Source organism: Pituophis catenifer, unplaced genomic scaffold (genome assembly GCF_029215685.1).
Source record: "Pituophis catenifer annectens isolate HBS135680 unplaced genomic scaffold, rPitCat1.0.hap2 SCAF_3, whole genome shotgun sequence".
NCBI classification, from domain to species: Eukaryota; Metazoa; Chordata; class Lepidosauria; order Squamata; family Colubridae; genus Pituophis; species Pituophis catenifer.
Window position 1 is genome coordinate 143,443,339 of NW_027256883.1, and position 26,029 is coordinate 143,469,367.

At 37.4% G+C, this 26,029-nt stretch overlaps 1 protein-coding gene across 1 annotated transcript in view; it reads left to right on the forward strand.

The window, feature by feature from the left end:
• LRRIQ3 (leucine rich repeats and IQ motif containing 3) overlaps positions 1 to 22,704 on the forward strand; it is a 61,142-nt gene extending 38,438 nt beyond the window's left edge. The window contains exon 8 of the mRNA XM_070939457.1: positions 22,652 to 22,704. The gene's annotated coding sequence lies outside the window, so the exon portion shown is untranslated. The remainder of the gene's footprint in view (positions 1 to 22,651) is intronic.
• The last annotated feature ends 3,325 nt before the right edge of the window (positions 22,705 to 26,029 follow it).

Below are 26,029 nucleotides of genomic sequence, written 5' to 3' on the forward strand. Positions count from 1 at the left end.
CAACAGGGTATTTTCCTACGTAAACCTTTCTACGATAAGAGATAAGAGAAGAAAGCAAATACTTAGCCTCTACGGGGAGGGAACATATGGTAAGGGTGTGGCTAACTGATGAGGACCAATCAGTCCGAAATAGAACTATATTAGTCTCCCAATAGGCAGCAAAATACATGCTTGCTGTCTGAAGAAGCCTAGGATAATGGATGTGATTTCACTGAGCTATGGCTGCAAGTTGAGAAACTTGGTTTACATAGGAAAATACCCAGTTGAAGAAAAATACATACAAAAACCTATGATAAGAGAAGACAGCAAATACTTAGCCTCCACGGGGAGGGAACATATGGTAAGGGTGTGGCTAACTGATGAGGACCAATCAGTCCGAAAATAGATCTATATTAGTCTCCCAATAGGCAGCAAAATGCATGCTTGCTGTCTAAAGAAGCCTAGGATAGTGGATGTGATTTCACTGAGCTATGGCTGCAAGTTAAGAAACTTGGTTTACGTAGGAAAATGCCCGGTTGAAGAAAAATACATATATATGTATGTGTGTATACACACACACACACAAACATATATACAGTTGCAAGAAAAAGTATGTGAACCCCTTGGGATTACGTGGAGTTTTGCATGAATTGGTCATAAAATGTGCTCTGAACTTCATCTAAGCCACAACAATAGAAAAACACAGTCTGATTAAAATAATACTACACAAACATTAGATGTTGCCATGGTTTAATTGAACATAACATGTAAACATTCACAGTGCAGGGAGGAAAAAGTATGTGAGCCCCTAGCCTAATGACTTCTCCAAGAGCTAATTGGAGCCAGGAGTAAGCCAACCTTGACTCCAATCAGTGTGATGATATTGGATATGTTGCTGACAGCTGTCCTGCCCTTTAAAAACACACACCTGTTTTGGGTTTACTGGTTTCAAGAAGCACTGTCTGATGCGAACCATGCCTCGCAGAAAAGAGCTCTCAGAAGACCTATGATCAAGAATTGTTGACTTGCATGAAACTGGAAAGGGTTACAAAAGTATCTCCAAAAGCCTTGATGTTCATGTGTTCACGGTAAGACAGACTGTCTACAAATGGAGAAAGTTTAGCACTGCTGCTACTCTCCCTAGGCGTGGTCGTCCTGTAAAAATGACTGCAAGAGCACAGCGCAGAATGCGTCATGAGGTAAAGAAGAATCCTAGAGTGTCAGCTAAAGACCTACAAAAATCTCTGGCACATGCTAACATTTTTGTTGACACATCTACAATAAGGAAAACATTAAACAAGAATGGAGTACATGGGAGGACACCACGGAGGAAGCCATTGCTGTCCAAAAAAAATATTGCAGCACGTTTGAAGTTTGCAAAAGAGCACCTGGATGTTCCACAGCACTACTGGCAAAATATACTGTGTTCACAATTTTGTGAAACCAAAATTGAGTTGTTTGGGAAGAACACACAACACTATGTGTGGAGAAAAAAAGGCACAGCACACCAACATCAAAACCTCATCCCCACTGTAAAACATGGCGCAGGGAGCATCATGGTTTGGGGCTGCTTTGCTGCCTCAGGGCCTGGACGGATTGTTGTCATTGATGGAAAAATGAATTCCAGAGTTTATCAAGACATTTTGCAGGAAAACGTACGACCATCTGTCCGTCAACTGAAGCTCCGCAGAGGATGGGTGATGCAACAGGACAATGACCCAAAGCATACAAGTAATTCAACAAAAAAAATGGCTTCAACAGCATAGAATATGCCTTCTGGAGTGGCCCAGTCAGAGTCCTGACCTCAACCCAATTGAAATGTGTGGCATGACCTTAAGAGAGTGATTCACACCAGACATCCCAAGAATATTGCTACACTGAAACAGTTTTGTGAAGAGGAGTGGTCCAAAATTACTCCAGATCATTGTGCAGGTCTGATCTGCAACTACAAGAAACATTTGGTTGAGGTTATTGCTGCCAAAGGAGGGTCAACCAGTTATTAAGTCCAAAGGTTCACATACTTTTTCCTCCCTGCACTGTGAATGTTTACATGTTATGTTCAATTAAACCATGGCAACATCTAATGTTTGTGTAGTATTATTTTACGCAGACTGTGTTTTTCTATTGTTGTGGCTTAGATGAAGTTCAGAGCACATTTTATGACCAATTCATGCAAAACTCCACATAATCCCAAGGGGTTCACATACTTTTTCTTGCAACTGTATATATATTCAGATACTGCGATGAAGCAATAGTTTGTTCCACAGGGAAAGTAGGATATTATTAATGCTTAGCCTTCTGTATGCTTCATGTATTGAAATGTTGCTCGCATTTTGTTCACAATCTTCTCTCAATGCAAAAGTGAATACAGTTTTTGTAAGTACATTTCTCCTGTGTCATCTCAAAGGCCTGCTAGAGAGGTCACACCAGGAAGTGCAGTTAATATCAACTCTCTAAAAAACTCAACTCCACTTCTCAGGCTTGAGAAATGACTTAAGCTTTTTTTATTGAAGACAAGAAAGAAGACATATAGAAAATCTTTTTATTTCCGAATACGGGAATGAAGCCCTAGATACTTGCCAAGGTTTAAATTGTAAACTTTTTCCTACCATCTTTTTGAGACAATGGATTTTTGAAAATTGGAGAATCCATTGCAACTTTACCTTAATAGTTCTGTGTGGTAGAGAATCATTTGTTGCTGTCTTGCCAACACCATTGCTGGGGAAGCTGCAACAAAGAACCAGATCATTATTCCTTGTAGATTTTAGCAAAAATGTCTCTCTGTTGGTGATGGTGAGGATTTAAGGCTAAGAAAGGAGAGTAATATTGAGAAAGGTTAAATTAAAAGGATAAGATAGGACTATGATGGCGAACTTTGGCACACGTGCTAGAGGTAGCACGCAGCGCCCTCTATGTGGGCACACGAGCCATCGCCCCAGTTCAGCACCGCACATGCCTGCACGCCTCCTGCAGGCCAGCTAGTCTTCGAGTCTCTGCACGCATGCGCAGAGGGCGGGGGGCGTGCGCAGGGGCTACTCGCTCATGTGCAGGGGAGCATGTGGACGGGGCACCCGTGGGGGCCCACGCACACATATGCTGGGGCAGAGCATGTGTACATGGGCCCCATGTGTGCATGCACAGGGGCATGTGGGGGGGCATGCACATGTGCAGGGGGCAGGGCACATGTGGGAGCCTGTATACACATGCGCGGGGTGTAGTGCATCCGCAGGGTGGGGGCACATGCGTGGGTCCACACTCAGATTGCATTTTTGAGGTTCGGGTGCTCACACACGCATTCGCACACACATACTTTGGACACTCGCTCCGGAAAAGGTTAGCCATCACTGGAATAGGACATGTTGAGTCAGGAGAAATAACAGAGGTTATATTCTAACTGGTATTATTTCAGACTCGAAAGACAATTAGCTGCTAGATAAATAATAAAATTGCTTACTATATTACATCATTGCTGGCCATCAGAGAAACCATGTATTTTAACTTTCAACCCCTGCTCATGGTTCTGCTTATCAGTCGATCATACATGTTCCATTTGATAGCTTCAGTTGCTTTTTAAGAGAGGATTATCTTTATCATGAGAGTTATGCCTTCTCTTTCCTTAAGGCACTTTTGGCACTCAGAATTTTTACATATGTGTTATCTATTGAAATATTTGTATTCAAAATGGGCAGTGATTTGTCCTGTCCTGTCCTGTCCTGTCCTGTCCTGTCCTGTCCTGTCCTGTCCTAGCCTAGCCTAGCCTAGCCTATCCCTATCCCTGTCCTGTCCTGTCCTGTCCTGTCCTGTTCTGTCCTGTCCTGTCCTGTCCATTATATTTTCTCTAAGGAAACAGAGATCAAATAGTTAACAAACAATTATTTATTGTATGAAATCTATTGAACGGTGTACAGCAGGTTTTGTTTCGTCCAGTGTTTAACTACGTGACTAGTTTCTGCTTCCCAGAGATTTCTTAGATACTATTCTTAAGGTGAAGGTAAAAGTTTCCCCTGTCCAGTCATTTGTGACTCTAGTGGGTGGCACTCATCTCTGTTTCTTAGCCAAGGGAACCAGCCTTGTCCAAAGACATGTTCTTCATCATGTGGCCAGCATGATTATATGCCAGGGTGCATGGAATGTTGTTACCTTCCCTCCTATCAAAGTGATACCTATCTATCTACTCACAGTTGCATGCTTTTGAACAGCTAGGTTGGCAGAAGCAGGAGCTGGGGCAAGTAATGGGAGCTCACCCCATCACATGGCACTCAGGTCTCAAATGTGGGCTGTCAACTTTCCAGATGACAAGCTCAGCATCTTTAACCACTTAACCATTGCGCCCCTCGCATTCTTAAGGTAAGGGTGGACAATGCATAATTTATGGGCTGTTGCAGCTTGGCCCTCAACCACTTCTGAATCCCCAAGATCATATTTAGACATTTTATGGTTAACTGCTGAACTATTTCCTACTGATTTTCAGCAGGAAGACAAAGCAGTTTAGAAAACCTAAAGAGCAAGTATGATGGAGTAGGCCTACTAGTAGAGCTGATTATGGGTTATTCTTACCATTTGTAGTGGCATGCAAATCAATCAACATTTCTTCTTTTAAATAGATGTACATCGTTCCTGTTCAACTTTTGAACAGGATGGCTGCTTTGCTTCTTTTACCATTCCTTGTCTATTATTTCTGGTTAATGTATTAATTCTCTAGTAATTTTATTTAAAAGAATGTCCTTTTGAAGTTTTATTTTCCCATAATTTTATATACAGTTGATAGTAATTTTAAAATACAGTGTGGCTTTTTAGGTAAGATCATCTATTGCCTTTTGGGGTAAGCAACTTTATGCAAAGGGCAGAAAAGTATGAGTTAGTAAGACAAATATATTAGAACAATAAGAAATATAGATAGAACCATGCAAATATCATCCATGATACTTCTACATTCCTTTCTATCCTTATAAATCATCATTGTATTCACCATGCTCCATAACAGCCTTTTATTTAAACTCCTCCCTTCTTTCTGTTTCCATCCAACCATAGTTTCTGTAGTCTTCTCTTCCTCTTGACAGCGCATCAGTTTTCATATATTTGTTTGGCAATTTAGTCGTAAGTTATACTCTCACTGTATACTGCATATCAGCCAGTAACAAAAAATCATTTCATATGGAACTAGACCCACTTTTTATATCCCCAGCCATCACATCTATAATAATAAACATATCCCGATATAAATATCCCTTATACATTTATCCATCAATTCATTAGACACCAAGAGGACATGAAACAGCCTTGTCTTATTCCTTGCTGAAAGTTGACCATTTGCTAAGCATGCTGTTTATTCTCCTGTATACTAACTTTCAGCAGCTACGCCGGAACTACCAGTCTTTCTTTCCGTATTCATGTAAAACATTCTATAATTCAGACCTGTTTACTTTACCGTATGTTTTCTCTAGTTCAGCAAATATGCAGAGAACTTTTTTTGTCGCTTTTATAGTTAAATAGTTAACATTATATATTGTAATATATGTAAATTATATCTTGAGCAAGTGTACATTATAGGCTGAGTATATAATGAAGAGTTAGTTATTTCCATGCAAGATAGAAGTAGCTGTGGTGAAATTTTTTATTTTGGTAAAGTGCCACATCTTTGAGATCTCACACATATTTTACATAAAGGTTTACTCTCGCACAGACAATTTTAGCCTTTGGATTCAGTGGTCCACAGAAGCTAACAACAATAGCCATATGTTTGTTTTGGGAATAACTGCCATTTCACTGTAGTATTTTTAAAGGAAAAATTATGAAGGTATTATAATTTAATTATGCATATAGCCAGCTAATGATCCTAATGATACATTTAAGAGGAGGAGAAGGAGGAGATTATATGGCAAACAATGTAAGCCCCATCATGTTTACTTCAGTCAAGCCTGATGGCTACTGTCATGTCTGAAACCCATTGTATTCTTTTTTCCCCCTTCTTCTTTCTTCTCTAAAAAGACACAGGCGATGTGAGAATATCTCCTTTGTGTTATCAGTCCCCCGAGATATTTCTAAATTATCATGAAAATATGCCGACAGTGGACATGTTGGCTGATTTGATTCATTCAGAATCAATTCCCGATTGACACAGAAATCTGAGCTTTATTCAGTTAAGCAGCCCAGTTAAAGGAAAAGAAGAAAAACTGATTTTACCTGCTATGTTTACCCTATAAATGTTCTTGATGAGATCAGCAAGGGTATATTATGCAAGCTAAGAATTTCACCATGTGTGTGAAGGACACATACTTTTCACAGATGATGTTTGCATTTATTTCCAATGTAAATGTCACTCCTTGTTCCAGGTAGTGATGCCCTAAATCCCTCAGGGTGTTGTCAGTAGTCATCAAATCTAACCGTGATGGTCGGTGAGCAGTCCTATTGAACTCTGTGGGACTTACTTTAGAGTAGACATACAAGGGATTGAACTATAAACATTTATTGCTACCTTCAGAGTTCAAACAGGCATTTTACTTGAAAAGGAATGTCCAATTTCACCTCAAAGCACCAAAGTCTTTAGTCTCTTTTTGACATTCCTCCGATATTTCATCTGAAAACAAATCTTTTCACTTTGCTTTGAACATCACTTTCAGTGAGATTTTAGGACCAATCCTATTTTTTTTTGAGATTCAGTATTATATATTATGTTCTTATTTAAATAAATAGGTAATATGGTATAAAAGAAGGCACACATGTATTTTTAATATTTGAATAATAAATTTACAGTAGAACTTTCCAGTAGATGGCAGCATCATTCAGTCTTTTTAAAAGGTTGTACTGAATAAAGGGCAACAAAATTCTCATTTAATTGTGAAGGAAATGTTAATAGCTGTCCAGAAACATAGTCATTAAAATGCTGTTATAAAGGTATCCATGTTTGATGAAGCCACCAAATATTTGATTATTATTTGATTTTCCTATTAATAAACACTTGGATAAATTGCAGGAGATTTTTACTTGGTCCTGCTTGAAAAAATGAATCTTTGTTTGCCTGACCAGACCTATTCTTTTCTTTCTTTTCTTTTTTTTTTAAAACAGATGCAATATAACAAGGATGAACACAAAGGGAGTAAAAATGTAGCTGATTTTTATAGATCAGATTTGCTTTAAAGATCGACCAGCAAGCTATGATGAATTGTTGTAGTTACCTACGGGAAGTATTTAATTCAGAGTCCATCTAAAGAATGGAATTGGAAAGATCCCTTTGCTTATAGGGGAGAGTATTTAAATAACTGAAATATACCATTTTTTTTTTGTCTTTTCCCAGACTGCAACATTTTGCGAATTTATGCTACTTCAACTGTGTGTTTCTTGCATGCAATGATAGCTTCCATGCAATGAATTGTGGACGTGAAAAGGAACTGATCACAAATTAGAGCTTTCTACTACAATCTGAGGCAAAATAGGCATGTGTGCATAACACATAACAATGTACACCTATTCCTTGCACAAAAGCAATACAAACTAGAATATATGCCCTGTTTTGAAATTGAAGGCAATACTCTGGCTGCCAGAAAGTCAATAAATGCTTAAATGCTATTTGTCATCTACAAATATTGTGTAACAAACAGATTTATACTTCTTAGGTCATAATCACCTCAGAATCAAATCTATGGCTAATAAACATATTCACACAACAAAAATCCAGAGGTCTACCTCATAAGATTGGCTTCCCTGCAGTAAAACCACAATTATTAATAGCGCTATATTGCTGAGACTGGTTTTATTTTTGCTCATAGTAGTCTTTCAGTCCAACTCACACTTTTGTTTTTCATGAAAAGAGCCAGTAAATGCTATGTAGTTTATGGTAGATAAGCCAGGATTTCACGTTTGTACTCTGGGATATATTAGAAATGAATTGACTTTTTTTTTTTTTTTCATTGCTGGATCTGGATATTTTATCCACCCTTTTCTCCTCCTAAATCTAATTTTGGCTTTTGTTGAAACAATCAAACCAACAAAAAAGCAATCCCTGTATTATCCTTCGGGTAGAAAATCAGCCAAATTGTTTTCAACAATAAATGTTCTGGTGCATTTTGGGAAGGAGGTAGGACTGTTTACCATGCACCTGTTCTTAGAAACATTGCTCAGAATCTATTGCTAGCATGAGTGCATGACATCCAGCAGGGTTGTCATTTGGTCAGGGAAATTCCATATGTAATTACACAGCAAAGGTGTGACTTGGAGACTTGCTTTGTGCTTTACAAAGCATATTCTTTAAAAAAAATGGCCTGGATTAGTCTTGCCTTCAGACCATCAGAAAGTTGGCTTGCATTCCCAGCTTTTCAGTCTTTGTTTCTTCAGGACTTACACACCAAGAACATTCTTCCTTTAACCCAGGGGCGTCAAACTGGTGGTCTGCAGGCTGGATGCATCACACGCAGGCCATGCCCGCCTCAGCTCCGCAAATGTGTGAAATGTCACATGACAGCAACATGACGCTGCAAGTTTGACACCCGTGTTTTAACCTTTTTACTCCTCCCTGCCCCATATGTAGTAATTGTCAAATAAATAGTTCTTGAAAGCTTGCAACAATTTTGGAAACCTTCAGCTAGCCTAATAAGAATGTTGTTGCTTGTGATTTTTTTTAAAATCATAGCCAACATAACATAGTGATCCACTTCATAACCAATTTTAAAAACCCTACTAAATCCTTCCACTTGAAATAAAAAGATGAAAACAGGACTGGAGAGATCAGGGGTATCAGCCTGCGGGCCAGACACGTCACCCGCTGGCCACGCCCGTCCCCATTTTAGCAAAGGCGGGGGAAGTCACAATATGTCACATGATGACACTGTAACGACATGAGTTTGACACCCATGGGTTAGATGCAAAACATTTTGTTATTACTCAGCTGTGATCTTTATAGTATTTCGCAACTCAAATTGAACTGGTTGACCACTGATTGAACATTCCATATGTGAAATGTTTCCCCTCCCCATAGCCTAATATTACAAAGCAGCAGAAAATATAAAAGTAAATTAATGATTAATGTAAAATATTTGGAAGAGTGCGGTCAGCATGGAAGCATTATTACTGATTTAATCCCAGTGGCATTTTTGCTGCTTATTAGTTGAGCTCTGGGCATCCCAGTTCTGCTTGTTGACAGCTCCAATTATGGGTGCTGCTAATAGGCTTGTGCTTATGGCCTCCTAGCTCTCAACTCTCCTCCAGCACCTTTGCAGCAATTTAAATAGGCAGTTAATGTATGTTTATACAAATGAGCACAAATGACTCACTGTGAAAATAAACAGATGGGAATCTTGCTTCAAGGTCTGAGATCAACAATATAGAGCCTGTCATTTTAAAGGCAAGACCTCTTTGGTGAACCTACTTTTTCTGATGTAAAGTCAATAAAATATCATGACTATGTAGAGAGCTTATCAAATTTCTCTGCAGGAATTATATAAAGAAATGCTCCAGCTGGTAATAAAATATATCATCTTTAAGGATGATGCCCAATCAGACCAATGTCACATGTTCTGAACCCACAGTGGACAACCAGATATTTATGAGCAATTGGTACAGGAGAATCCTAATTATATTTTCTAGTAATGTTATGTCAAACTATCAGTATATCAAGAGATATACTGACTGCTGCCTGAGATACTGTAGCCGGAGTATAACTAAGTAGTCACAGATTGGCTGTCCTCGATAAATTTGTCCAATTTTCTTCCAAGCTGGCAATTCTCCATCTTGCGTTAGGGAATGCCATCATTTAGTTATGCACTGTATGAAATTAGATTTCCTTTTGTGTGTCTCCACTCACCCCATATTCAAATTCACTAGATGCCTTTTGCCCTCACTTCTTGCTAATTTTAATGTCATGACAGCTACTAGGATTATGCAGTGCTTTAGATTTAATGGTGAGGAAGTATTGCAGAATGTGGGAAGGTGAACACAGCACACCTATTGCAGATGCGCTATAACAGCTATAAAGCTGTTTTCTATTATTTGTGGCTGAAGCAGAAATCTCCACACAGCAGCCTGGTAAAACTGAAAAAATGTGGCTGCATTAATGAGTCACACATAGAAGTTCTATTCATGCCCCCAGTGTTCTGAACAATTCTTAAGAAGTAATCCCTCTGAAATAAGGGAATTTAGTACCCCCAACATTCAAATATATTTCTGTATATTTCCCTTTCCCAAACTGCTTTAATGTACTTCTTTGTCCTATAGGGCAGGGAACCCCAACCCCTGGTCCGTAGCCTGGTACCAGTCCGTGGCTCATTGGGAACTAGGCCATGCAAGTGGTGTGTGAGTGTGTGAACCTTGATTTACCTAAGCATTGGGCGCGCATGCCAAACCATCCCATCTCCTGCCGTCGCTGCCGGTCTGCAGAGATGCAAAGGTTGGGGACCGCTGCTATAGGGAACACTATAAACATACTGATAAGTTGAAATGTTATTTTCCCACATAAAGCTGTATTTAAATGATTAGGCATATGGGCTGCTTGTAATAGTATCAAAGTGATAATCACACACATGCTATATGGAAATTCATTGTCATAACCAACGCAAAAATCAAACCTGGATATTTTACCGCAACTGCAAATGAACAAAACTTCATTACATTTCTGTTAATTTCAGAGAAGTCAGCAGATAAAATGCAAATAATTTTAGTTTCAAACCAATCCACACAGTGAATAAGTGTTTGATTATAAGATGTGGTAGAAAGATCAGTGAAGTAAAAGATCCCCTCCTGATTTGACTGCAGAAATAAAACAACCATACAAACATTCCCACATAAGGGATGTTATATTTCTGCTTCATCAATATTTGAGGGTAAGACATAAAACCTTGTACATGTGAATATTATTCTGGCTATATCAAAAGTAATTCAGTAGAGAAGAATGTAGAGAAAAGCAAGGTTTTACACTTAGGCAGGATAAAGCAAAGGTACAAGTCAGTGGTGAAATCTAAAATTTGTTACTACCGGTTCTGTGGGTGTGGCTTGGTGGTGGGGGGTAATGCGACTGGGTGGGCTTGGCCTTTTTTTTTTACTTTTAAAACCATTTTTTCTACAACCTGTTCGGCGAAGAGATTGTAAAAAAATGCTTTCAAAAGGCTCTGATGATCCCAGCTGAGTTGCCTGATCTGCAGAGGCTTTTTTTCTTTTAAATGCCTCTGCTGATCAGGGAACTCAGCTTGGATCGTCAGAGGCATTTAAAAGAAAATGCAGCTCAGCTGGGCATGGGGGGTAGGGGTGGGCAGGGATTTTTGCTACCGGTTCTCTGAACCACCTGCCTCCATCGCTACCGGATCAGGAGATCTGGTCCGAACTGGGAGCATTTCACCCCTGGTACAAGTACAGATTAGATGAAACCTGGCTTAAAAACTGTAACTGTGAGAGGGACCTTGGAGTCCTAGTGGACAATCACTTAAATATGAGCCAGCAGCCAGCAGCAGCAAAATATGAGCCAGCAACAGCAAAAAAGGCTATCCTTGGTATGCCTATAAACAGGCATAGAATCAAAATCATGTAAAATATTAGTACTGCTTTATAAAGCCTTACTAAGGCTGCACCTGAATATTGCATCGAGTTTTGGTTACTATATTACAAAAAAAAAAATGTTGAGATTTTGGAAAAAGTGCAAAGAAGAGCAAGTAAGATGATTAAAGGCCTGGAGACTAAGCATATGAAGAACGGTTGTAGGATTTGGGTTTGCTAGTCTAGAAAAAAAAAAAGGACTAGGAGGGAAATGATAGCAATATTCCAGTATTTGAGAGGTTGCCCCAAAGAAGAGGTGGATCAACTTATTTTCCAAAACACCAGAGGGCAGGGCAAGAAACAATGGACGGAAACTAATGAAGGAGAGAAGCAACCTGGAATTAAGGAGAAACTTCCTAACAGTGTGGACAATTAACCAGTGGAACAGCTTGCTGTTAGAAGTTGTGTGTGCTTCATCACCGAAGGTTTTTAAGAAGAGACTAGATAGTCACTTGTCTGAAACGGTGTAGGGTCTCTTGGTTGGGGGGGGGGGAGTTGTCCTAGAAGACCTCCATGGTACCTTCCAGCTCTATTCTGATTGTAATTGATTGTAGGATTATGAAAGAGATCCTTGAGACTGATTGAATTTTAGATCCATAATTCTAATTGTTCATAGCCATGATTCAGATTAGTTTTGGTTATTCCAAGTGCTATTAAGAATTTGTTCACAGGAGAAGTTGTTTGTCTTCCAAATGAAAAAAACCCAAAACCAAGCAAGACCAACAATTTAATTCAGAGAATCTGTCTTAGACATGACATGATTTATACTGTATATAGTTTGTATCACATCCAAAACTTATTTTTTGTCATAAAACATTTAATTTTTAATCTCATGTTTATGTGCTATTGCTTTTGTTATTCATAAGCACGTATTGATTTTAAGAATGATTTGAGATTTTTAAATAGGTCATTATTTAATAAACTTAATTTTAACCTAATACTATGGTGTTTGAAAACTCTAAAATGCTTTGTGCTTTTTCATTTTTGCCTCTTTTTCTTTTTGTGTGTGGTTATTCCTTTTTTTGTTACAATTTATGCGCACATAGGCACAAGAGTTGAATTAAAAGTAATGCCACTTGTATTTTAAATTGTCAACATATGGTAGTACTGAGGCACTTCAAGCTCTAAAATGTTCTTTAGTATCTATTTTTTTTCCACTTCAGTTGATAGGTTGTTGTCAAGAAAAGGTTGTGTAGCTATTGTTTGTGAAATGAAAGCCTGCAATGACTACTTATCAGTGTGCTTTAAGCAATGTGCCATGATTGAGTTAATTGCTGAAAGAGTTCCTCCAAATGATATTCATCACCAAATGTAGGTTATTTATTGTGATGACTGTATTGACATGATTCTTACGTGTTACTGAGCCAAAAAAATGTAAAAATGATTAACCAGGAAGAGCTGATTTGTGTGATCATGAACAAAGAGAACAAGGTACGAGTTTCACATGAGAAAGTTTGATTAACTGATTAAGGACAATCAGCAGATCACTCAAAGAGAAATTGTTGTCAAACTTAGCATTTCACAGAAATATGTGGGTCACATTATTGATGTTTTCCGTTTTATTAAAATATCCCTATTACAACTAAAGTTACCTAGGTGGAGGCATTAATTGTTAAGCACCTTTGTGTATAAAACAGCACTTTCCACCCAGATCACAAATTTATCCAGGAAAATATTATCGACACAAAGAGTTCAAGCAGTAGCTACATTCTCTCTCCCATGGAAATCACCTAAGAGTGAGAGAATTGCTAATGGCATCAACTTTACTAATAATGTTGGTTTTCTCTTTCACACTTCCCACCAAACAGCATGAATGAAAATCTTGCACCTTTGGGATTTAAAGTTTCGGTCTTATTGACAGTCTTTCTTAGTCCGAGGATTGTATGCATGTCTATATATGGCTAATTTCATGATATAACTTTTGTCTTCTTCATCTCATGTGGCTCAACTTCCTTATTTTGCAACTACTTGACAAAAGATTATTTCTAAAAAGCTTGTGTAGCCGGGCTAATGTTTGTCCACATACTTAAAGTGAATCTTTTACTGAACATTGAACAAGGTCATTCTTAATTTCTGTTGTACAAAGAACTTTAAAAAAAAAAGTTTCTTGTTCAAATTCTTATGTTTTTACCCAACTTTGCCCCAAGCAACTCAAAGTTCTGTACTATGTTTTCTTTTCCCAGTTTACTATTCCATTCACAGCAAGAACTCGGTGAACCAATAACTAATCAGAATGAGATTCATTGTTGAAAACAGACTTGAACCTGAGTATTCTAGATTGACACTATAGCACATTAATTCTGTACGGCTCATATGCCAATGGAAAATCACCTTTTAATTTTAGCATGTACTATACTATGGAATTTTAGACACCTCTATCTCACTTCTTTCAAACCCAAATCCATGAATTCAGTAAACAGTTTTAGCCAAATAACAATGGCTCCAGGAACTCTTCCATAAACAGAGATAATAACACTGGTCAGTCTAATGATGGTGTGAGAATTACTGCACATAATGGAGCACTTAGAATACACTACATTTTTGCTACATATTGCATTGCACACAATGAGGTTGTGTCAGCATGGCTGCTGTCCAGCAGTAGTGGAACGGATCCAAAGTCAGAGTTTTGCACTTAGATCCCATTCAAATTACCGTATTTTTTCGGAGTATAAGATGCACTGGAGTATAAGACGCACCTACCTTTTTTGGTTGTTGTTTTTTTAAAAAGTTTTTATTTTTTAGACAAGCACACATACAAACATATAATGTATTTTCTTTGAAAGAGTATTTGGCTGGTTCCCAAATTTAAACAGTGTTTAGTCATTTCAATTAAATTTACAATTTCTATATTTCCTTTTTGCCACATTTATTCCTCATCTATTTTTTTAAAAAAAACCAATATTACCCTTCATTCTCATCTCTAATCTTAATCAAATTCAATTTTTCCCTTCTATTCTATATTATACCCCTTCCCATTGTCATCTATTTTTATATCCATCCTCACATTGGTTAATTATTTAAGATTACAATTGTTTAATACAAGTTCAACATTTTTATATAAATCAATTAGTTATAACTACCTTTTTTGTATATTAATCAATATGAACATGAATATTCCAATTATTTCCATGCAATCCAATTTCTTACAAATCAATTAATTATATTTACCAATAATAATAAACCAAATAATTTTCCCCATATATTCCTCTAAACCATAACTTAACCATTTCTGCTTTCAATACAATATACAATTAATAGCATCTCAATTATTACAATTCCCTAGTTAAATAGAGCTTTTTTTCTTTTGTGTTTTAAAATCTTGAACTCTCCTCTTTTTCTCTAAATTTCCCATTGTTTGTACCTACCTTTTTTGGTGAGCAAAAAGAAAAAGAAATCTCTCTCCCTGCCTCATTTTGTCACCTTGCAGCAGAGCCTGCTTTACTTTCAGTTTCGTTTTAGCTAGGGGGAAAAAAAATCTGCTCCAGCACTTTTTGCAGCAAGCAAAGAGCTTGCAAAACAAGAGCTTGCAAAAGAGCCTGTGCGAAACAGCTGAGAGCAAATCAGCTGAGAGTTGGGAGGCCAATCTAATCAACTTGTGCTAATTAGCCTATGCTGAAGCTGAATGGGGCTGTTTTTTCTTGCTGTTTGCTTGCAAGGAGGTAACTGCCAGGAGGCAGAGGCCAAAGGGTGGGGGCCAGTGGGTGGGCAGGGCTACATTCGGTGTATAAGACTCAGATAAATTTTCACCCCCTTTTGGGGGGTAAAAAGGTGCGTCTTATACTCCGAAAAATACGGTAATTCTCTATTAAAGTATTGCATTTCAGATATCGCCCATATGGTTTTCCTCAATTAGCAAGGAGGAAAGAAAGCGACAGTGCCGAATAGTGTGAATCTCTGAAAAATTTCTCATCATAACTAAAAGTGCATCGCTAACATCTAAAAGTGACAACTTCTCATTATGATTGATATCTTTATGTTGAGCCTCACTGAATAGTTTGAACTTGTACTTTTGTTGTCTTATTATAACTTAACACATAACACAATATGCTTAAAGAAGCAAGAAATGAAACATTTTCCAATGTTCATGTTTTGGAGAGCAGGTCATTGGAGGTGTAATGAAACTTACTTTTGTGATATAAGGCAGTGTGATCAGGTGAATAATAGAACATTTCCTTATATATATTGCCTTGCTGAAAGCTGTCAATATTTTCAGACCATGAAAATGAAAAGAAATACATTTTTCAAAAATGAAAAAAGTTGTAACTCATTTCTCAACCTAGCATTAATTCAGAAAAAATCAATAATGAAATATTATCAATTATTTTGGGACAACTAGTTCCATCTTTGGCTGTCTCCAGGCTATATTTCTTAAATGTTTTCTTACTCTGAAATCGGAGGAGGTGGCTTGAGGCTTTCGGTGCATTCAAAATCCAGGCCAACAAAAAATAAAATAATGATTTATAACTTTTTTTTTAAGTGTGTGAAGGATGAATCATGTGATCAGTGGCATTTCCTATGAAAACAGTGAACATTTGTATTTGCCCTTTTAAGAGTTCTTTAAATAAAAAGAACAGTAGGCATCAGGTACCTTCACAACATGAATAAAAAAAAATGAAAATATAACAAGACTTTTAAATACCATCTCTCTATATATCATATATCAAAAGCCAAGAGGCATCTCAATTATAGTAAAGTGTGTCTGTCTGTCTGTCTGTCTGTCTGTCTGTCTGTCTTTCTGTCTGTCTGTCTGTCTGTCTGTCTGTCTGTCTGTCTACATCATCTATCTATCTCCCCAAAGAAAGTATATAAAAATGCAAAAGGTTTAATAATACAAAGATTTGCTTTTGAAAATATAAGTGACAAAGCTAAATACCAGTCACGTACTGAGATGCTATTGTACTGCAAACCAGGTCATCTACCTGCGGAGCTGACTTTTGGTTTCCCTCTTTGAATGTCTCCTATGATGGAAATGCAAGCAATTCTCCAGTGTGCTCTGCTCTCTTGATCTGGAGCGAAGACTTTCAAATCTCACAACACTCTGTGGAGTTCAGTGGCAAAGATGTGCAAATGGCTACTTTGATTTGTTTAAATATCAAGAGTTGCGGGCCCACTTAGGACAGAACTGTGAAGAGATGGGCAGGGTTTTTGCACTTACAACATTGCTGTAGGCAACTGGGAATGCTGCTGTGAACTAAGGCATCTCCCGGGTATCATCTTTGTCATAGATTTCAGAAGCTAAGGTAGCTTTGCATTAGTGCAATAAGAAAATGCCTGGGACATTCACAATAAATCACCAACGCAATCAAAGCATACATTTTGTGGCTTGTTCAGTCTTGTTTGGTTTGTAGCTTGCTGTGGCATGGATTAAGCTGATGAAGAAATGCCATGCCCTTGAGATTCTCCCTCGGAGTTAATAGTTGTAACTACATGATTGATCCCAATGAAAAGAGAAAATGGCTTTACACCTGGTTATTTTTCCCCCCAAAGAGTGAGAACCTGATCCTTTCCAGATGCTGCTAAATCAACTTTCACAACTTTGACATATCCGAAGATCAGAGTGGTAGAATTTCAGTCCCTCCAAAATCTGGCAAGATAGGGCATTTTCATCCATGAGCAGAGCAGATTTTTTCTGGTCTGATTTCATGGCAGCAACCACAATAAATGAGGACCCAGATTGTGGGGGTAATAAGCTGACTTTGTATAAAATATACAAAAGTATGAAGGCTATTGCTTAACACATTGTAAGCCGCCCTGAGTCTCCGGAGAAGGGCGGCATATAAATCAAATAAATAAATAAATAAATAAATAAATAAATAAATAAATAAATAAATAAATAAATAAATAAATAAATAAATAAATAAATGATAAGTAACAGAGCCCTTTCTTTTGTCTCTACTGTTGGTACATTTTGTTGAATCTGGTCTTTAAAAAGTGTTCCTTTCTCCCGCTCCTCCTTTTTTTTCAAACAATAAAGCAAAACAGGAAGAAGCACTGTGAATTGGAGAATCCTTATAAAACCATTCACTATGGTATGTAAACATTCAAGTTGTATTCATAACCAGGGGTGGGATTCAAAAATTTTAGCAAACAGTTCTCTGCCCAGTTCCTGGATGGGTGTGGCCATGGTGGACGTGGCCTACTCTGCCTCCTGCACCATGGTGGGGAGGGGTGTTTTCACCCTCCCTAGGCTCCGGAGGCTTTCCTTGAGCAGCACCCACGCAGAGGTTCTGGGAGGGTGAAAAACGGGCCTCCTAGAAGTTCCAGAAGTCTGGAAATGGGCCTGATTCCAGCCTCCAGAGGCCCTTCAGAGCCTGGAGGAGGCTGTTTTCACCCTCCCAGAACCTCTGCACGGGTGCTGCACTTACTTGGCATCTAAAATAGGCCACTTGGAGACTCCTGGGAGGGGCCGGGCAGGGTGGGTGGGGGCAGCCAGACCTTGCAACTACCCATTCAGCGAGCCAAATGTAAAATTAACATCCGGATTAGAGAAATAATAAAAGAAAATTTTGATTTTGACCCAAAAGCTTTTCTCCTGGGAATTTTGAAAACTGAATATGCAAAAAAGAAAAAGTATTTAATTATACATATTCTGACAGCCACTAGAATTTCCTTTGCCCAGTATTGGACATAAAAACAAATACCACCTCAAGAACATGTTATTGGAAAAATATTGGAGTGCGCCGAAATGAACAAATTGACTTCAGAAATTAATGACAGAGAAGATTCAGAATTTTATAGCGTGTGGGACATGTGGTACGAATGGATGGGGGAAAGAAATAAAGAAGGTAATAGAGATTAAATTTTAATTAATTAACAAAATCTATATGAATAGTATTAGATTTAGTCTTAGAGAGTTGAGCACTATTATTTTTAAGTGTTCGAAATTAAATCTAGCTTCAAGAAACAATATTAATAAAAGACAAGCAATAATGTATGTAGATGTATATATGTATATAATTGCACCAATGAACCGAAAATGTACCGATTGTATCACTATATGTTATAATAAAATCAAATTTAAAAAAAAAAAAAAAGTAAAATTAACATCCGGTTCTCCCAAACCGGCTGAATCCCACTCCTGATCGTAACACATAGACACCCCTCCAGGATTTTATATATAACACATTTGTCTCTTTGTATATAATGAAATACATTAATGTGAGCCTGTACATTCTTCAATCACTAATGAAAGGCCGCTCATTAGTTTAAAAAAAAAAATCAAGATGGCAATAAAACAATCAAAACCCTGGTCCTTTTTGGACATCACCCTCCTTGTGAAGAACTTTATTCAGAATTGGGCTCATTAGATTCAGTCAGCTTCAGAATACCAGAGTTGGAAGAGATATTGGAGGTCTTCTAGTCCAACCCCCTATACCAGGGGTGAAATGTAAAATTTGTTACTACCGGTTCTGTGGGTGTGGCTTGGTGTGTGTGTAGGGTAATGTGACTGGGTGGGCGTGGCCAACTTTTTTTTAAAAAAAAAAACTTTTCAAAGCATTTGTTCTAATGCTTTGAAAAGATTCTGCCGATCAGGCAACTCAGCTGGGATCGTCAGAGACTTTTCAAAGCATTTTTTTTACCACCTCTTCGGCCAAGAGGTTGCAGAAAAAAATGCTTTGAAAAGCCTCTGACAATCCCAGCTGAGCCGCGCGATCATCAGAGCCTTTTTTTTTTTTTTTTACTTTTAAAAGCATTTTTTCATCGGAAGAGGTTGTACAAATATTTATTAGTCACATAGAAATAAATAAATAAATAGAAAAAATGCTTTTAAAAGTAAAAAAAAAAAAGCCTCTGATGATCGTGCGGCTCAGCTGGGCATGGTCGGGGAACCACAGGGATTTTTGCTATTGGTTCTCTGAACCACCCGCCACATCGCTACTGGATCAGGCGATCCGGTCCAAACCGGGAGCATTTCACCTCTGCCCTATACTATTTCAGACAAATGGTTGTCCAATCTCTTCTTAAAAACCTCCAGTGTTGGAGCATTCACAACTTCTGGAGGCAAATTGTTCCGCTGATTAATTATTCCAACTATCAGGAAATTTCTCTTTAGTTCTAGGTTGCTTTTCTTCTTGATTAATTTTCACCCATTGCTTCTTGTCCTGCCTTCAGGTGCTTTGGAGAATAGCTTGACTCCCTCTTCAATAGAACTTTGTTTTGATTCAACATACAGTAAGTGATAGCTAAAAGACCACTTCAATAGAAGGAGAAACCGACTCCTGGTTTTCAGCAACAGATGACAGACGTATAGATTGTCAACATCAGAGTTAGTTATTTTTAACAAAGAGGCAAATAAGAAAACCTTTGATCTATATGCAAAGGTTTTGGAATTCTGTTTATAATGTCCATTTGCAGTTGTTTTCCTCCCCTCTGCCCTCATCTATCAATTTGAAAGTATTAGCATGATTTTTAAATGTGGTTATGTGTGTACATTTTAATACATCAATGTATACATTGATATGCTTCCTTGTTGTTAATTTAGGGTAGCATAATTGTTTTTCATCTAGTTCACAAGTCAACCAAATCTGAAGTTTAACTCTAGTTGAATAAAGCATGAACTCCGATAACCCATAAAAAGAACCTTGAACAGTCAATGAAGCATTTCTGTATAAGTTTTATGACAATTACTATGGTTAGCCTTTTTAGAAATGTTTTCAAGTCTTTTTTTTTTATAAAGCTTTTTTATTTTTCTCCTTGGAGTGAGGAATCATTGTTTCCCCTCTGCACGCTACATAAACCTCCACTGCAGCACACAACAGAATCATTGCTTGAAGTTCAATAGAAGTACCAAGAGCTTATGACTTCTCTCCCTTTTTGCTTCTTAAAATTAGCGTTTGGCACAACAGTGGGCCGTTTCACTTCTGACACAGTTGTGCATGAAAGAAAAAAAAAGCTAATTCCTTTTGATTTCTGCCAGTTAGTATTAAACTTATGAGGCATGAAATCATCTAATTCTCAAGAATCCGGTTTCCATAGAGTTCCCAATAGAAAACATTTCAGCATCAAACATATGGGCTTGTGTCTCACAAACCGTAGGGACGTTTATTTACTGACACCTTGTTTTGCTTGTCCTTGAAAGTATTCAGGGACTAAATTTTAAAGACAGATACCAGGATCCGAAAAAGAGACACATTCACAGGGAGGGGAAAACCACCCAGCTTTGTGTGTTGATCTTATTGCAAGGATCTCTCCTGTTAAAGTAACAGATCACTGGAGTTCATTTAATAATTTTCATGTCTTGGCTTTACTGAATAGAAGACAACAGCAGGTCATCAACATTACCTGCATCTCCTTACATGGGGAATGATTTCCTCCTGAAATATGATAAGCTTGTGGAACATTGAGATGCCTACGTTGAACACATTTTTGGAACATGTTTTTTTTTTCTCTTTAGCAATTTTATTCTTTACTCCATTATATTTTGAGTGTTTTCTTCGATTATGGTGAAGCAGAGGTCCAGGTTACTAGCTAGAATCTAGCTGAGAGGAAAAGGTTTTGTTTGTTTTGGAGTAGTTAATGAGCCCAGATTTTGATTATTGTCTTTTATAAAAATCAGAAAAGATTAATGCATTGTAGGAAATGACCATAGCTTTTTATCTATACTTATTGATGATTTTAGGTGGTCTCAGTGGCTTAATAGAGATTTTTTAAAAGTTTAGCGTGAAGACGTCTATGTACACTTTTGTTCAATATATATAACATGGCAATTCAATATGCTAGTAGCAAATTCAGATGGCTTAAAATGGCAGCATCCATGCACAATAATTGGTGGGCTAAAAGTAACTTCAAATTTAGCAGCAATTCAAAAGCAAACAAAAAAGTCTAAAGGATAAAGTCAAATGACACCAAATAACAGATTGATTAAGGTATGGTGAGGGGCCTTAAAAATAAGTTGAAGAGAAGAGACAGAATGGAGAATCTGGAAGGAAAAAAATGATTGGTTGGTTGAAAATGGAAGAAGTTGGTGAAAAAAATGTGAACCGAAGATGATTGTGCTGAGAGAGGAGCGAATAGCTGTGACAGAATGAAGAACTAGTGAATGGTTTGACTCTTGGGATTCCTCTCTAGACAAGGAGAGGATTGGGGATCACTCACAAGTGCTCCAGACATTTGCTTCGCCTGAGGAGACCACAAGACAAGGTCTCTGGCAAGTTTAGAATTCTGGATGATGAGGGAATTTCATCTTTGCCCAAATATTTATGGACACTGGGTTTATATACTTCATATCATTGGGTGAGTTCCTTCAATCCTTTTGCTAAGAGGCTTTAAACAATTTTAAGGATTTTTTAAAATTTATTTTTTAATAAACAGCAAAAATGTGATTAGAATGTTGAGTTTCGAAAGTTACAAATAGATTAATGGTCTAGATCAGTGTTTCTCAATCTTAGCCATTTGAAATTGTGTGGACTTCAACTCCCAGAATTGCCCAGCCAACATAGCATAACATAGCTGGCTATGGAATTCTGGAAGTTGAAGTCCACATATCTTCAAACTGTCAAGCTTGAGAAACACTAGATGGATTTTAAATAAGTTTTTGAAATTAATTGTAAAAATATTTCTCATGGGAAAATACATTTGTTTTGAATTCTTTAAAAAAGTAATAGGACGGAACTTTGAAGTTTGGACAGTAGAGGGTACCATAAGGAACTAAAGGCTACAATTAAAGGAAAAGAACATTAAAGGCACAGACAAAATGTTAGATTCGAATTGCTGGCTACCCCCTATTCACTATGCTTTTTTTGAAGAAAACAAAAAAAAAATATTCAAATGATATTGATCACTTTCCAACCAATGTTTGGCAGTTTTAAATGCATTTATTATTTATTTATTAAACCAATTTTCATAGCCAAGTTATAAACTAATGTATAAACTAATTGATATCAACTTGCATTGATTTAATTGAAATAATTATACCATCATATACAATACTTTAATATTTGCTGGATTTTCTGCACCATCTCTAATGCACAGACCTTTGTCACAATTTTTGAGCTTCTGTTTATTTCTGAACGAAGGGTCATAACCAAATAATGTAAGATGTTTTACTCACTTGTTTTTCCTTAATATCTAAGGTTTTTTTTTCTTATAGAAGATCATCTTCAATTACTAACCAGTTTGTGTTTTAAAAAGAGTAATCTATTTTTTCCCATTTCAGAGCTGAACATCTAAACATCAGAGCGACTCCGCAATTGGATCATCATTATCTTGAGCAAATTTCAAGGTAACATTACAGTCCCTCTGAAATTAGTATTACACAGCAGTGTTATGAAGTGACATTCATTTCATTCTGGGAAAATGATGACATTAGCATCTAATTATCTTGAAGGAAATTCGGTATCAATCAACTTGTCTGCAATATGGCACTGCCTCCATTCTATCAGGTTTGAAGGTGGAGACCATCACGGTACAGAGAATTAATACTTTTACAAACCAGTCCTAAACATTTTCTCTTGGGTACTAATATGCTGAAATCTGAAAGTTATTAAGACCATGTGACTCACCCATTAACGTACTAGTCCATTTCATAATTATTAGTATGTACAATATGTTGTTCAATGGATTTTAACTTATTGTTTTATAGCTGACTTAATCTCTATCTACATTAATGGAAGCATTATCTGTGCCACCAAGAGCCTTGGTGGCGCAGCAGACTAAAGCACTGTTAAGTGCTTTAAGTAACACCAGCTGCCTGCAATTACTGCAAGTTCAAATCTCACCAGGCTCAAGATTGACTCAGCCTTCCATCCTTTCAAGGTAGGTAAAATGAGGACCTGGTTTGTGGGGGCAATAAGCTGACTTTGTATAAAAAAGAACACCGCTTGGGGGGGGGTGCGAAAGCCCTACTAAGCAGGTATATACAAAAGTATGAAGGCTATTGCTTAACACATTGTAAGCCGCCCTGAGTGTCTGGAAAAGGGCGGCATATAAATCGAACCAATAAATAAATAATAAATAAATAAATGGAAATTAATGTGAATCTGTAATCAGACAGAAACTAATTCACACATCCAAACCACACCTCCTTTTGATGTAGTATGAAGTAGTAAGTTCTCTCTGTGTGAATACATTATTCAACCAATCAAACTTCCAAATAAAATCAGGCAAGATGCTGTCTGTTGGGACAGTTTACTTTTCAACTTCAGTAACTTTCAGAGGAATGGACTTCAACTCCTAGCATTTGTTGGGACATTCCACACATTCAGCTATGAGTCATCAACCGAGAAGATATTTTGTCAAGTGTGTGTGTGTGTGTGTGTGTGTGTGTGTGTGTGTTTTGTATTGATAAGAAAAGTGGAATCTAAATGATTCGTATCTCATAAGCGCTCACATTGATCAGCACAGAAGGGAAGTGGACTTTTCTATTTTATAAATAGCATGTTTTGTCACCAAGTCTCTGTTTTTCATCTACTAACAAGAGAGAAAACCAATGATATTGGCTCTAGGTGAATGGCAAGGCATTGTATCTGAGAAAGATCTCGAATGTTCTATTTTTATAGTAGTGGCTTCCTATTGCTTGTCAAGAAAGAATCTCCAGAGGAGCCTTACTTTCTATGGGTGAAATAGACACATAGATGAAGGGAAGTACAGTGTATCCTCAATTAATATTTTTCAGACTGTCTTTCAGTGGTGGGTTGCCCCCAGTTCGGACCGGTTCTATAGAACCGGTAGTAAAACTGGCGGGACCGGTAGTAAAACTGGCGGGAGGCTCCGCCCACTGACTCTGACGTCATCAGAAGCTTCTGCGCATGCACAGTAGCAAGGTGCATGCGCGAACAAAGCACGCGTGATCCCGTTGCAAACCGGTAGTTAAGATAAGTAGAACCCACTCCTGCTGTCTTTGTAACTTGTTGTGATTCATAACAATAATGATGTGATGGAATGTTGTCTGGATTCCCAGGAGGGAGGGGCTGCATTCCAGAGAACCAAAAGGGGCCATGAAGTTTAGTTGGAAGAAACAGAATTAAGATGGGTCCTCTCTAGCAATTCTCAGAATATATCTTTAATGATATAAATAGTTGCTTTACTTTGACAAATCCAACACTAGAAGAGATTGGACAACCATTTGTCTGATATGGTATAGGGTTTCCTACCTGAGCAGGAGGTTGAACTGGAAGACCTCCAAGGTCCCTTCCAACTCCGTTATTCTGTAAGATTTCTGTCTATAGGTGAGGAACAATAAACGAAACTGTTCTGAAGTAATTCTATATGACTTCTTTGGTTCTTGGCGTCTGATAAATAATAACAAAATACTGTATTTAATGTTTTTTTCAGAGAATTATATCATGTGTTGCTCTCAATATATAACACAGTAAAAATTATTAATAGGATATTTGGTAATTTATATAGCCCAGGCAAACAGATCTGTGCTCTGAGAAGATTACAATCTAGAATTCAAATAAGGAAAGATACAGAAACAGGTTTTGGAAGCAGCCATAGAAACAAGATAAATTTGTGGGTAATAGGGATGGGGCAAGGATATGTGCAATCATAGCACTGTCCCCCTTTTTTATATATGTCACAAGCATATTAAAAAGGAGCTGGACTTTGATGCATAACTCCCGCCTATCATCTTCACTTTTCTGACTCCCTCATGGATGACACTGGTAGCTATTTTAAAAGAATCTTGCTGTTTCCATAACATGTTTTTGAAGGATTTGCATAGCCCTAAAAAAAAAAAAAAATCACGCTCCATTGCTGACGTTATATGGACACATGCACTTAATTTTCTTGGCAGCAATACGGAAATGGTTAAATGCACTGAGGTCAAAAGTTCTGCTAATTAGGCATTCTAATTTTGATTTTTACACAAAAGACTATTCATTTGTTTATTTTTTTTAGCAACTGTATAAATTTATAAAGAAAACTAAAGGAAGATATTTTTGAAAACCTCTCAAAACTACTAGATATGCACTCCTGCCAAAGATAAGTAATTTTAATTACAACATGAAGATATGTCTTATGTTGTTTCTGTGCATATTCTATGACACAACTATTTTTTAGTACTGTAAACAAATCTGTTGGCTTGATAAGAAGACATGGGGCCAATTTAAGCATTACAGTCTCCGTCTAATTTACAATAAAACTAAGAATAACTATTGAGTCGGATTACAATTTCCCCCCTTCCTTCACTGTCTTCTTAAGCTTCTTCCCTTTGTTGATTCAAAATTTCTCATTATGTGCAAACCAAGAAATCATGGTTTAATACTGAAATCTCACATCTGTAATGACAACCTTATCAGCCTTGCCTTTGGTATTAAATAGGGAAATCTTTTTCACAATGTCTTGAAAGCCAAACAAAAGAAAGTTGAAGCCATATATTTCTATATGGCTGAAAGTCGTAAGATTAACAGTCAGGACAAGTGAATAAGCAAAAGCTTTTCTAGAAAACTTCTGAAAGGTCTCTGGTGACAGCCAATGTAGATGGCCTTCAGAAATAACTTCTTCATTTTTTCTCCACAATGGCAATCTTATGGGGTATGCTGAGTTGAAAGAAAATAAATGGCCCAAATCACTCAATGAATTTCTGTAGCAA